General features: G+C 49.2%; 1 long non-coding RNA gene across 1 annotated transcript in view; it reads right to left on the minus strand.

The window, feature by feature from the left end:
* The window catches only part of LOC142574431 (uncharacterized), a 69,478-nt gene that overhangs the window by 3,043 nt on the left and 53,806 nt on the right, over window positions 1-12,629 (minus strand). The window contains exon 2 of the long non-coding RNA XR_012826532.1: window positions 9,189-9,282. This is a non-coding gene — a long non-coding RNA (uncharacterized LOC142574431). The remainder of the gene's footprint in view (window positions 1-9,188; window positions 9,283-12,629) is intronic.

Genomic DNA, 12,629 nt, shown 5'->3' on the forward strand with positions numbered 1-12,629 from the left:
ACCTACGCTGCCGTCGCACGCCGTCAAGGTCCCCCTCTGCGACCGCGCCAGGGCCCTGTCACGCCGCAGTTCTGTCGTCCGCCGCCGCCAGCACGACCACCCGTCGCCCAGCGCACCAACGCGAGGAAGACGGACATTTGGCGCGCTCCTGACCACCGCCCGCTCTACAATCACTGCGGAGAAGCGGGTCACGTCTACCGACGATGTCCATACCGGGAGATGGGACTGTGAGGTTTCGCCGTGAAGGCTCCGCGCCAACAGCAAGGTGAACGTCCCCGCGATATGGCCGACTACCTCGTTGCTACTCAGTGGAGCTCTCGACGACCGTCGCGTTCGCCATCACCAGGCCGCTACCTGTCGCCGTAGCGCCGACCATACACTGGCCCAGCCCAGGGCCGGTCAGCGAGCCCATATCCGGAAAACTAAAGGCAGCAACCGATGGAGGTGCGGTTGCTGTTCGTCGAACTGACGCAGATCCTCCGCCGCCGACGAAGACACCGAAGAAACTACCTCGACGACATAACGACACGCCGCCGTCCTGACGAAATAAGGAAGCCAAGACTACACCGACGAAAGACGACTTGACGACGCGACCTTCCAACTTCAGTTCAACACGACGCAGCCGTGATCCGACGCCAAGACCTAACTGTAACGCAAGACAAAGAACCACCGACCTCGACGTGCTTCTCGACGGCTACGCAGTCACCGCCTTAGTAGACACAGAAGCCGATTACTCCGTCATGAGTGGACCCATCGCCTTCCAGTTGAGAAAAGACTGCATGGGAAGGCCCTCAAATTCGTACCGCTGAAGGACACCTGATTACGCCGACTGGGATCTGCACGGCAAGAATTACCGTTCATGACCGGACTTACCCTGCCACCTTCGTTATCCTCCAACAGTGTTCACGAGACGTCATTCTCGGCATGGACTTCCTGAATCAACATGGCGCAGTCATCGACCTGAAGTCGAAATCGATAACGCTGTCGCAAGATCAAGTGATACCGCCGGAGAGCTGTCGTAGTCACCAGGCCTTGAGTGTGCTCGAAGATCAAGTCAGCATCCCGCCGCGCTCCAGCATTATTATTTCCGTCGGCACCGAAACACCCGCTGACGTAGAAGGCGTCATCGAGGGCGACCAACATCTACAGCTCGACCGTGACATTTGCGTCGCAAGAGGGATCGCTCGACTCCACGGAGGGCAAGTGGAAGTTATGCTAACCAACTTCAGCCAAGAGTTCAAGCACATCAACAAGGGCACGACAATCGCATATATCGAGGAAATTGTGGAAACCAGCAATGCCTTTGTCCTCTCGGATTCAGCCGCATCTACCCCGATGAGCATAGTCCCCGAACCAGACTTCGACGTGAATGCATGTCTTCCTATGAGTAAGCAGCAACAGATCAGAAGTCTTCTCCGACGATACAAAGACTGCTTTTCGACGTCATCGAGGCTTCGACAAGCACCAGTTGCAAAGCATCGCATAATAACCGAAGAGAGCGCTCAACCACTCCGCCAGAGCCCTTACCGAGTTTCGACGCGAGAACGTGAAGCTATTAGTCAACAAGTCGACGAAATGCTGCGCGACGACATCATCCAGCCGTCGAAAAGCCCATGGGCCTCTCCCGTAGTACTGGTGAAAAAAAAAAGTACGGAACCCTACGCTTCTGCGTCGATTATCGTCGACTGAACAAGATCACGAAGAAGGATGTGTACCCCCTTCCACGGATAGACGACGCATTGGATCGGCTCTGCAACGCTAAATACTTCTCGTCGATGGACCTCAAGTCTGGCTACTGGCAAATAGAAGTCGACGAGAGCCATCGCGAATAGACTGCCTTCATCACGCCAGACGGCCTCTACGAGTTCAAGGTCATGCCATTCGGAGTGTGCTCGGCGCCTGCAACGTGCCGGCGCGTCATGGATACGGTGTTAGCAGGATTCAAGTGGCAGACGTGTCTTGTTTATTTGGATAACGTCGTTGTATTCGCCGGAAATTTCGACGATCACTTTAACCGGCTTGCGACAGTATTAGAGGCCATCAAGTCATCAGGGCTCACTCTGAAGCCGGAAAAGTGCCGCTTCGCTTACGACGAGCTTTGTTCCTAGGCCACGTCATCAGCAAATCCGGAGTACGCCCCGACCCACAGAAGACAGCTGCCATCGCAAAATTCCCGCAGCCAACCGACAAGAAGGCAGTGCGCAGATTCCTTGGCATGTGTGCCTACTATAGGCGCTTTGTCAAGGACTTTTCACGCATCGCGGAGCCGCTGACACATCTAACCAAATTTGATGTCGAGTTCAAGTGGGAAACACCGCAGGCCAACACATTTCAAGAACTCAAACGACGCATGCAGTCGACGCTGGTTCTTCCACACTTCGACGAGGACGCCGATACCGAAATCCACACTGACGCCAGTAGCCTAGGCCTCAGTGCCGTCCTAGTCCAGAGGAAAGAAGGACTTGAAAGGGTGATATCGTATGCTAGCCGGTCGCTGTCAAAAGCGGGAAGCAATTATTCTACGACTGAAAAGGAATGCTTCGCTATCATTTGGGCTACAGCTAAATTCCGCCCTTACCTCTATGGGAGGCGATTCAAAGTCGTCAGTGACCATCACACGTTGTGTTGGCTAGCTAACTTAAAGGACCCTTCAGGACGGCTGGCGCGGTGGAGCCTCAGACTGCAAGAATATGACGTCACGGTAATATACAAGTCCGGGAGAAAACACTCCGACGCCGACTGCTTATCGCGCGCCCCCATCGATCCCCCGCCACAAGACGACGAGGATGACGACGCCTTCCTTGGGATAATAAGCGCGGAAGACTTCACTAAACAGCAACGAGCAGACCCGGAGCTAAAAGGCCTCGGCGAGTACTTGGAAGGGAACACCGACGTTGTCCCTAGGGCATTTAAGCGTGGGTTGTCTTCGTTCACGCTGCAAAACAACTTGCTCGTGAAGAACAACTTCTCACCAGTCCGCGCCAGCTACCTTCTTGTTGTACCGTCAGCGCTGCGTCCAGAAATACTGCACGCCCTACACGACGATCCAACCGCTGGGCATCTCGGATTCTCCCGGACGCTGTCGAGAATACAGGAAAGGTATTACTGGCCGCGCCTGACCGCCGACGTCGCCCGTTACGTCAAGACAAGCCGAGAGTGTCAGCGACGCAAGAGACCACCGACAAGGCCAGCAGGATTACTACAGCCGATCGAACCTCCTCGCCGACCATTCCAGCAGATTGGGATGGATTTGTTGGGGCCGTTTCCGATGTCAACATTCGGGAATAAGTGGATCGTCGTGGTGACGGACTATCTCACCCGCTTTGCTGAAACTAAGGCTCTACCAAAAGGCAGCGCAGCCGAAGTGGCCAAATTTTTCGTCGAGAACATCCTGCTGCGACATGGTGCCCCAGAAGTCCTCGCCACCGACAGAGGAACGGCTTTTACAGCAGAGCTCACCCAAGCCATTCTGCAGTACAGCTAGACAAGTCACAGGAGGACAACTGCCTACCATCCGCAGACGAATGGTCTCTCGGAGCGCCTGAGCAAGACCCTCGCCGACATGCTAGCAATGTACGTCGACGTCGAGCACAAGACGTGGGATGCGGTCCTGCCGTATGTAACCTTCGCTTACAACACGGCGGTGTAAGAAACAACACAGATCACGCCGTTTAAGCTGGTTTACGGCAGGAACCCGACGACGACTCTCGACGCCATGCTGCCCCACGTCACTGACGAAGAGAATGTTGACGTCGCTAGCTATCTCCAGCGCGCCGAAGAAGCCCGACAGCTCGCCCGCCTACGGATCAAGAACCAACAGAGGACCGACAGCCGACACCACAACCTCCGACGACGCTTCGTCGAGTACCAGCCCGGCGACCGTGTTTGGGTTTGGACACCGATACGCCGACTAGGACTGAGTGAGAAACTATTGCGCCGCTATTTCGGACCCTACAAGGTCATTCGACGTATTGGCGCACTGGACTATGAGGTCGTGCCAGACGGAATTTCGCATTCACAGCGGCGCCGCGCACGATCTGAAGTGGTCCACGTGGTGCGTCTGAAACCCTTTTACGGACGCTGACGAACTTCCTTATTTTTTTTTCTTTACTACGAGTGTTTTTCTTTATTACTTTCATTTGTATGCAGCATTGGGTCGATGCTTCTTAAGAGGGGGGTATTGACACGTGTACTTATCTTTATCGGGCGACCACGTTTCGCCGCCTAACAAATGTAATCGCACAGCGCGGGACGCGCCGATATGTTTCCGAAGTTTCTGGAAAGTTATCGATGCTTCTACCCGGCTGTCTGTTGTCGCGAAACCTTGTGTTATCTGATTTCATCGCGTGACGCGAATGGTGTAGAACTTTGTGGAAGGCACGCGGGTCCGAACGATTAGTCTGGAACATTCGACGACTGTTGTATAAAAGCCGACGCGCTTGACCCGCTGATCAGATTTTCGACGATCGCCGACCGTGCTGGCCGCTATCGTTGTGCTTAAGTGTAGCCTGTTTTGTGGGCACAGGTTCGCCAAATAAAAGTTATTTTTGTCATTCGCAGTATTGCTACTGTGTTGTTCAACGTCACCACCACGTGACAATATATATGTGTGTGTGTGTGTATGAATTAGTCAATTAAGCAAAGGCAAAGAAATGCAAGCCTTAATTAATTTTTTAAGCTTGTAAAACAACCAGGTATGCAATCAGTGCTAACTCTATGTCAGGTACTGGCTCACTCCACATGGTGATGAATTCAAGCTCACTCGAGAGCTCCCTGGCTGCAGATGAGATAGCAGCTGGCAAGACAAATTTCACCATCCTGAATGGGAATTTTAACGGCTGCTTTCGCCAACCATGGCGAAATCATGTTTTCAACCATGCTGCCCGCCGTTGAGGATCGCAAGTAAATTCATGATATCGGATTGTCGGATCTTTCCTTGCGTTGGTGCTGCACAGCGGCACACAGCAGTTGCGCGGCATGGCACTGTCTGCGCTAAAACGTCTGCTCACATCGTACTCGATCACACGCGCGCAGATCCAGTAGGGCAGTCGTATATCATAAAGAAACCCGCTGTGACACGTGAGACCCACTGGTTCTGCGGCGCTCGGGCGCTCTTCCTCCTGCAAAGCGTCCCGGAGCAGTGGCGCCTCGACGGCGGAAACTTCAAACTCTCGCATCACGCGACGGGCCGCGCCAAGTGCGTTTCTATTGAGCGGCCGTGCCTCTCCGCTAGCCGCTTGGCCGTCGACCCCAAGCGAGAGCTATCGAAGCAGCTTGCGTTGCGAGCATTCTGTCGTAGCGCCGAACGTGTCTGGTATTCTAGTAACCACACATAGCTGAACTTTTCGACGGAACGGTGGAGGCATAAACTCAAGCTGATGAAGGAACTTTAGCGTAGACGTACGTGAGCTGCCTGATCGGTCTCCACGGTCCAGCCACCCGTTGGCGCAAAGCTTAACCAGCCAAAGAAAGAGCTAATATTGTTCTAACCGAGTGTAAAACATTTTAAACATTTGTTAACGTGTTAACGATTACACTCCTGCGAAAAATTTTCTTCGGCAGCAAAGAAGGATACATTTAGTTACTGCTACTGTGTGTGGTTGAGCTCTATGCCACCAGGTGGCTGCACCGTGCAGACCATTCACATTTGCACTTCTATTCATCCCCTGAAAAGACACGTAAGGGGACACGGCCATACCGGACTCGCGAAACGCTATTGCGTTAGTAATCTTCCGGTGAAAAGTGGAAGGCCGCAATCGCGCAAATCCTGGCGCCGATCGGATAGCGGCAGCCCGATGCGCTGCAGCCAGTCCGCTCGTCTGCTGCCTTGCGGAGGGACACGATGACGCAGCTTGACATATTGCCAGTCGCTACGTTTGCAGTCCACAACGCAACAAAGTCGAATCATAGCGCTCGCGAAAAGACAGACCGACATTGACGGCGGAGCTCTCGTCAAAGACGGAGCACGTTGTAACACAAGCAGGCGACACTTGCTGTGTGCCGGAAGTGCTTAAGTATACTGAAAAATTGTTCTTGTGCGTTCTCTTTATGTTACTTTCTCTTTATAAAAACAAATTAACTAACATTGCAACTATTACGAACATCATTTGTTTACCATAAAGTTGGAAAAATTATCGATCACGCTCCCTGGTCAGCCAATCGGATAGCTCGCCCCACTGACGTCATATGGGCGATTTCCCTCATATGGGTAGGGGCGGCTTAAAATTCCGCCGAGCAGTGTGCTGCGATCGGCAGCGATGTGCATTTTTAAAGCCTTATAATAAATTACACGCGTTACGCGGAGCACTTAGATGTGTCAATTAATGATCAGAAGGACCTACTCTAACGACTCAGTATGTTTGTAGAAAATCGTCAAAATCCTTTCAGGGTCCCGTTAACAAGTACGAGCAACTAGGAGCACACAACAGGACCGTCAAGAATTCCTGCCTTAGTGGGAAGACGAAGAAGACGAGTTCTTGATCAGCTGCTAATCCTGCTTCGCTCTGGTTTTTCAGTTAAATTTGTGCGTACCGACGCCCCCGTGGCGGGTACGATATCAAAAGCAATGATGGACGTTGACGAATTGGGGGCTGGCCTCCAAGCTGCAAGTCGGTCTGCTGCGCTTGACCACCTTAACGCGACTCTGCCAAGGTCATCGAGCTGCTCAGACGTCGACGACATAGATTCTGACGGTGGATATACCCAGGTCACAAATCGTCTGCTGAAGAGGCAACTTCGTAGGACATCAAGCGTGAGTGAGCTTAACTACAATAAGCCGCCCCCACAGGAAGCGTACACAATCACCTACATCCCCATCTCTGCTACAGGGTACCACAATTCCCTCAATAGGCAAACTCTCACTGCCTATCTCGAGATGCTGGCTCCTGAGGAAATCAGAGAGGTCCGAATTAATCCCAGAAGAAACATACTTACTGTTGATGTGACTACACGAACCATCCTCGACACTTTGAAAGCTGTAACTCAGCAATGAAATATACCTGTCCGCTCATTCATCGTGCATAAAGGCAGCACCACCGCCGGTGTTATCTAACATGTGGATACAGAAATTGACAATGCGATCTCCCAACGCTAATCTCCTCAACTGTCCGTATCACAGACAAACACCGTTTTGTACGGTCGAGGTGCATAAAACTCATTTTTTGAGGGAGAGACCTTACCAACACATTTAAAAGTGGGTTATGTGCGACATCATGTCCGTTCATACATCTCTAGGCCCTTGCAGTGCCGTAAATAACAGATAATCGGTCATGTAAGTGCTGTGTGCGTGAACAAGATGACATGTCCGCGCTGTGGTGGTGATCACGATCAGTTGACGTGTGCTGGCTCTGATTTGAAGGGCCCTAACTGCGATGGGCCACACGAGGCAACGCCGAAGGACTGACCAAAATTAAAGACTGAAATGTCCGTGCTAAGGAAAATTGTACGAGATCGATCTACACACAGAGAAGCGGCTACCAAGGTACACCGCCGCCAGAGGCGCTCACGTAATCGCAGAAGGAGATCAGCATCGACAACAGGCCAACCTGTACTCCAGGAAAAGTCATCGCGTGTTCCTGCTATTCCTTAAACGTCAGAGCCACCTTTAGCCACGTCTACTCTTCTGAACACCAAGGACACTACTATATGGCCTTCCTGCCATCTCAGAGTACAGAAGTACAGCCGGAACGCCAGCGTGAACATGAACCTTCATGGTCGGATGGGCAAATCAAGGCAATGCTTACACAGTTGATTCGTTCCTTGCGAATGCTGCTCATAGGAGTTAAGACGCCCATTGCCAAGGCTGCGGTGCAAATTCTCGACGCACTAGAACCAGTGCTTGCTGCTGTATAAAAGCTAGCAAACGCCATGGCATCATCAACTTCAAGGTTGCCACTACAGGAAAGGATAAGCGCTTCCGTAATATTCCAGTGGAATGCACGAGGTCTACGGGGTCGCCTGTGAGATCTTAAACAGAGAGTGCTCAAGCGTCGGTTTCCAGTTATGGTAATATGCGAGCCGAATATGACGTCGCCATTTAGACTCTCTTGATACGAACAATTCGCGTCTGGAACAAGTGGAAATCCTATCAGAGTTTTACTATGTGTGCGATGTGACCTCACGTATTCGCTAAACCAAGTTCCCATGCATCACAGCAACGAGTACGTCTCTGTAACACTGAAGCTAAAGCGCCGGATAATCTCGATCATCGGTGGCTATATTTCTCCCAGGGGAACATTTGACTCTGGACACCTAAAACTTGTTCTTGACTCTTGCCAAGGACCTCATATTATTGTAGGTGATTTCAACGCGCCCCACCATCTTTGGGGTAGTAGGATCACAAATCTTCGAGGAAGACAACTTTTTAACTTCACAAGCAGCAATGGTCATGACATCCTGAACGACGGCTCTCCAACATTTCTTCGAGGCACCAACGTACAGCAGCTGTCTCGATTTAGCTGTCGCTTCACGATGCCTTTCGTCTTCTGCTGCCTGGTGCACAGATGCTGAAACGTATGGCACTGGTCACCTACCTACTTATGTACAACTGAGATGGTTTACAACACTTCCAAGTTCTTATACGCGACGCACTGACTGGGATGCTTTTCAGAACAAGCTAGAAGAATCCTGCAACTGTAAATTTCACCAAAAGAGATTGAAGAGCGCATTACAGCAGCAATGCACGCAACAACACGCATCATCCAAACATCAAATTCAAGAACATCCGTTGACGTTATATATGAAGAGCTGCGGGCAGTCCGACGTCGCGCCGTGAGGAAATACAGGCGAACTAAATTGATATCAGACTTGAGGACGTCACGCCGTGTGCAAAAGAAAATTCAAAGGTACTTAGACAAGCTCGGCAGACAACATTGGAAGTCCTTTTGCACCAGCCTGGACCGAAGAAAACCGTTGTCCACGATATGGCATGTTGTACGAGCACTACCATCTCCTCCACAACAGCTACGTCCCTTCCGAGCTTTGGCTATCATCCAGACGCGCAGTGAGAAGGAAATCGCGGAAGATTTCTGCATACACCTCTCCGGATCTACAATCTCGGTAGCTTCAGTGCTCAGGTGTGCTCCTCCAACAATGGACGGTCGTCTCGACCTCCCATTCGCTCTGCAAGAACTACGTGCATCGATTTCCTCTTCAAGACACTCAAGTGCGCCTGGGCCTGATGGCATTACCTATTCTACCTTGCGCCATCTAGGCCCTCGAGCGACTGAAGAGCTTCTGGCTTTTATACAATCTCTCTTGGTCCTCGGGAACTGTGCCTGCACACTGGAAGACAAGCAAAATCGTGGCATTATTGAAACTACCCTTACAAAAATGACTGTCTATAGAAAGTCTGTAGACATTTTATAGGCGACCTTGCCTTTCTATAGGTTTGGACGTTTGTTGATACAAAGTCTATAGACTGTCTATAGACGAAAGTCGATAAAGCTTCTATTTCTTTTTGTCTGTTCGCAGTCTATAGACAGTCTATAGAAAAAAGTCGATATGGTGTTCGTTTCTTTTTTGTCTACTTTCCCACAACAGACACCTATAGACGACAGTCGATACATTCTCTATTTTCGTATATTGTTTGTCTGTAGGCTCTCTATAGACGAAAGTCGATAATATTTCTATTTCTTTTTGCGTATTTGCAGTCTATAGACGGTCTATAGAAAAAAATCGATAATGTGTGTTTCTTTTTTGTCTACTTTCCTCTATAGACTACCTATAGACAAATGTCGATACTGCCTCTATTTATTTTTCTATATTATTTGTCTATAGACTTTCTATAGACAAAAGTCGATAAGATTTCTATTTCTTTTACCTATTCGCAGTCTATAGAAAAAGTTGATACGGTGTTTGTTTCTTTTTTGTCTACTTCCTCTCTATAGACTACCTATAGACGAAAGTCGATAGTCTATTTTTGTCTAATATTTGTCTGTAGACTTTATATAGACGAAAGTCGATAAGATTTCTTTCTCTTTGTCTATTCGCAGTCTATAGACGGTCTATAGAAAAAAGTCGATACAGTCTCTATTTATTGTTCATTCTTCGTCTTTAGATTGTCTATAGACGAGAGTCGATAAGGTGTATATTTCTCCTTGTCTATTCCCACTCTACGTAGTTCTTCAATCACGCACATGCATCCATTGACACACACACACGCATATATATATATATATATATATATATATATATATATATATATATATATTGCTGCGTGACCGGCCGCTCGAGCCACATTGCGTGTAATCGCGGGCTTCTTGACGCTCGGAAAAACACTTCTATGAGCACGCGTTGAACAGAAAACTGTATCGGGAGTTTGTAAGGTTGCTTTACAGTTTTACCATTGAGAATTTTCATATAATTTGAATAATTGAGCAATTAATGAACACTAATTACCTAATCAGGGGAATGCAAAAAAATAATCTGAATGTCTCCAAGTGATGGCAAACAACATTACCTTGGTTCTCTCCAGCTACATAGCATTTGCATATCTTAAAACCTGGCTCAAATTAAGTGAAACACCCCGTATACTTCTTTGCAATTCGAATTATTTTACACGGTTTCCTATATCACCGCCGGCGAAGGCCATAGGGTAGGACGTCACCAAAGGTCATGTTAACTTGTGCGAACAGCCCGTATACCGATTATGGTAAGGCGTGACATGAAGTATAAAACAGCCGATACTGTAAAATTCGAATTGCTTCAGGTTTACAAGGCGTCTATAGATTGACAATAGACAAACGTCGTTAATCTGGGCCCAACCCGTGTACGCTGTAACCAAGCGCCTGCAGGTACCGGTGGATAATACGGAGCTGCGTTTGATATAAGCCGCTGAAGTTGTATACAGCTGAGATTGCTGTAGAGCCTATTTGTAGACTTTACACATAGTGTATACCTCCGCATTCGTTGACCACATGATATGATCTACGTTGGTGCTCTCGGCAATCCCAAGACACTCTTCAGAGTTGTCATAGCATCACTTTTGCGGCAGTAGAATAAATAAAACAAAACGCCGATCCAGTTATGATAATAGATGTCATGAACACCAACTTCAGCTGCGAGTGGATTTCAAACAGGCATCAAGCTAACAGCGCAGCGACTCGTAATGTTTGTAGCTGATAACGCGGACTTTGTGAGTGTGCGATGAACCGATGTCGCGCATGTGGTGTGCGCGTTGTGTGTCGTCCGATTCTCAGTTACTTTTCACATTGTCTTCATATCTCGGCTGCATCACTAAAAACGTCGGGTGGTTTTTTGTTGACTGATATCCTGCACTATAAACTCATCAAAGTTTCTCATTCACGTAAAATGTGCCAAATTCTCTGAGCCCACCCAGTATTTTGCCGGCGGTATTCCTGCGCAGCCACGGATATGAGTACCTCAATGCTGTACTGATTGCTTTGTCCTATCATCGGAACGGAAAATTAGCACTAACATACGTGCGGGCATCACATTTGGCGGTACGCTGGAAGATATGCTACAAATGCGCTGTATTACTCATCGTCGTTGGCGATAATGCGTCTGAAGCGTCTGAAGGGCCCTGTAACGGCTTTTACAAACAGCGCATTCATCCACGCACACGATAGCCCACAGCGTTTGTAATACAACCTGCCAGCGCATTTCCTTCGTCCATGAAAAGAGATGAAAAATGGAAAAGAAAAAGCAACCCGTTCCGGCGCGCATGGCGCGCAGAGAGAGAGAGAGAGAGAGACAAAAAAAGTAAAGAGAAAAGGCGCTCACACTCCTTGGAGCGCGCACGCCCGGCTCGCGGAGCTCCTGCGCATACGCGGCGGTGCGCCGTCTGTCTGCGTCAGTTCGAATTCTCCACGAATGCGCCAGGCCCAGGCGCGTAAACGCTTGTAGCGGTAAGCTGTGTCTACCTGAACGTTGGTGTCTGTGTATGTGTGTCTTCTTTGTGGCATCACACATCAACTACATTGAACGGTAAGCTTTAGCAAAGATGTTTTGTGTCAATAGCTCATGATTATGTGAGCGGATTTCGTAGCGCGAACCGGCTGCATGTAGCGCAGGCGACTCGGGTATAGTGTCGGTTTGTCGTTGACATGATTTGATAACGCGCATCTTGTTCTCGCTTCTACTATACAGAATGTTTTACGGCGAGCGATCGCTCGGGCTTGTTGATTTTAGCGTTATAGTTTAGGTGCGTAAAAAAGGAAGCACACCATGTTTTAACTTGATACTGAGCTGCCACTAAGCGGATTCTGTGTGTTGGGCAGCCAGTGTGGTAGATCTCGATCTCATTTCGTGGCGCTCGATCCGACCGCGATGAAGGCTGCGCCGCATGTGTAGTGAAATTCTCGTGACACGCTCTATGTATATATCTCTAAATTGTGCTAGCATGAAGAATTTTCAAACAGACACGTGTAGTTGAATAACTGCTAGCGTACTCGGATGAAAGGCCGTGTTTGCGGGGCATGCATCAGCAGTGTGTGCGCTGCCGCTTTCGTATAGTTTAAAAGTAGCAGTATTTTTAAGGTTCCTGGCAACGAATCTAAATAATTTTGAGAAGGTACCGCAAGCAAAACACGAGACTTGAATAAATATCTAGCAGAAATAACTAGATTCGCCCAATCTATTTATATGCAACCACAAACGCTTTTGGAGCA

Source organism: Dermacentor variabilis, chromosome 3 (genome assembly GCF_050947875.1).
Source record: "Dermacentor variabilis isolate Ectoservices chromosome 3, ASM5094787v1, whole genome shotgun sequence".
NCBI lineage: Eukaryota > Metazoa > Arthropoda > Arachnida > Ixodida > Ixodidae > Dermacentor > Dermacentor variabilis.